This window comes from Etheostoma cragini, chromosome 19 (genome assembly GCF_013103735.1).
Source record: "Etheostoma cragini isolate CJK2018 chromosome 19, CSU_Ecrag_1.0, whole genome shotgun sequence".
In the NCBI taxonomy this organism is placed as follows: domain Eukaryota; kingdom Metazoa; phylum Chordata; class Actinopteri; order Perciformes; family Percidae; genus Etheostoma; species Etheostoma cragini.
This window is the reverse complement of record NC_048425.1, coordinates 1,447,242-1,449,597: the sequence shown is the minus strand read 5'-3', so window position 1 is coordinate 1,449,597 and position 2,356 is coordinate 1,447,242. Positions and strand designations below refer to the sequence as shown.

Sequence of the window (2,356 nt, the reverse complement as noted above, 5' to 3'; positions counted from 1 at the left end):
AGACCAGCACGCCCACAATGCACCTGAACACACCTCCCTGTAAGACCAGCACGCCCAGAATGCACCTGAACACACCTCACTGTAACACCAGCACGCCTATGGGCGCAAAGATGGACAGGTGCATTTGCTATTTAAATGGCGTGGGTGCTGGACGGTCTTAAAATAACTAAGCCGCTTGCAGGTCCCTGATTTGAATAATCAGCCGCTTTATACTCGTAAAACTGTTAGTAAAACATGTGTCTTACCTCCTGTCTCGGTCTCTTTCTCTGTCCCTCTCTCGCTCTCTGTCTCTCTCTCTGGACGTCTCAGAGAGAGACGTCGTCCTGGTGGAGGCTGTCAACAGAGACACCAAACTGTTACTATGGACAATATAACAGATAACTCTGACACAGTCCCACGGCCGAGACACATCTGTCTTTAAAACCAGGAAGTGATGTATTTAACCACCAGTGAATCTGTAATCATGTGAATAATTCACTGAATTTAAAGGATCATGCAGCGTTTGCAGGATTCAAAAAGAATATGCAGTATACGTCATGTTTTCATATGTTAGGTTTCAAGGGGTAAAAAATAAAAAATTGTGCATTTAACTACAGTTGTGTACATCGCTAGAAAAGCATGCTGTGTAGCCGCACTCTATTCAAAACCACAGAGCTTTATTTAAAGCCTCGGTCAAGATATGTGCACTAAATGAGAGAAAAAGGTCAGTTAATTAAGCACAAGTCGTCTGGATTTTAAGATAATTCACGTGACATTCCTGATTTAAAAAGTGTTACAATTGCTGATTGATATATATAGATATATCTATATATATATATTATATATGTTTCTTCCCATTTTAGATCTAGACCACAACAAACCCGTGGTTAACAGATGACTGTGGTATTAATCCAGGCCTGAGACTTTCCGGCTTTGTTGCCATGCAACACAAAAAAAGTGCATATTTTCCATAAAAGAAAAAAAAAATCCCCAATATTTCAGTCCACAACTCATACGGACTTCAGACTTCTTCTGAGCTCTGCTGCACAGATAACCTTCCTTTGTCTTCTGCTCTTACAGTTTAGACTCAGTGGTCGCCACATGCTCACTCAGGAACGTTTTTATCTGTTATACAACGTCGGATTGAGTCTTTTTTTGATTATGCGCCTGTGGTTTCCAGGCTACACGGTTGTTGTTGTTGACACTTCTTTCTGTGTATATCGGGTGTATCTTCGCTAGGACTGGGTACAGAGTTCAATGCTTTATAAGCACGGACCAAATTGCGTCTAAAGCAGGGGTGTCCCACTCAGTCTCCCTGAGGACCACATGGGAGGAGAATCACATCAAGGGCCAGACGTGTGTTTATTGACATGCTTTTATTTAAGAAAAAAAGTCAAATATATTTGTGTATTATGTATTTTATATTTTTATTATCTCATGTCTTGTATGCTGTAGTCTTCTCACTTACATGATGTGCCTCATAAAGCCCCAAAAAAGGTTTCTTAACCAGCGACAAATATATTGAAAAAAGTGCCAAAAAAGCTGGAAAAATGTTGAAAAAAAATGTCAAAATGGTCTAAAAAAAAGTGAGAAAAACATTGTAAAAAGCACCAAAAACTTTGGAAAAGACGGCAAAACATTGAGTAAAGCTTAAAAAAATAAAAGTTAAAACAAAATGCCTTAAACATTTAGGCATTTTTTAAAAGCACCATAAACTTTGGAAAAAAGCGACAAAAAAATTGTTAAATTTATCGTGAACCTAAATTGAAATGCGGGCCGGATCAAAACCTGACCTAAAAAATTATTTTTATTTTATCAAATGAACGTATCTGGTCCGACACCCAGTCCTAACCTGCACGCTGCGGACACACAACACGTGAAGAAGAAGAAGCCTCGAGCTCGAGGATTAACACTCACTTCTCTTGATGGCTGCTCTGATGGACGAGAGAGGACCCTGGCTACAGAGGAGAGAGAGAGAGAGAGAGAGGGAGGGAGAGAGAGAGAGAGAGAGAGAGAGAGAGAGAGAGAGGAAAAACATGAGTCACATTATTTCACCTCCTCCTCCTCTTCCTCCTCTCTCAATTCAAATTGCTTTTTCCTTGTCATCAATGTCACAAATAACAATATTGCCAAAGCATCATCAAGGATAATAATGTGAGAAATTAAAATACAATTAAAATTGAATTAATAAAGAAATACACACATACAATTCATTGAGATTCATTGAGTAAACTAAAATATATACTTTTAAGATAAAAAATAAAAAAACAGGAAATCAACAACAGTATCAATCGATCAACATACAGTAAAATCTCTAGTGTCAAAGTCTCTCTCTCTCCCTCTCTCTCTCCCTCTCTCCCTCTCTCTCTCTCCCTCC

The 2,356-nt window shown here is 38.9% G+C and overlaps 1 protein-coding gene across 1 annotated transcript in view; it reads left to right on the top strand.

Moving 5' to 3' along the window:
- LOC117935195 (SH3 domain-containing protein 19-like) overlaps positions 1-2,356 on the top strand; it is a 27,798-nt gene that overhangs the window by 14,056 nt on the left and 11,386 nt on the right. The gene's annotated exons all lie outside the window — the stretch shown is intronic.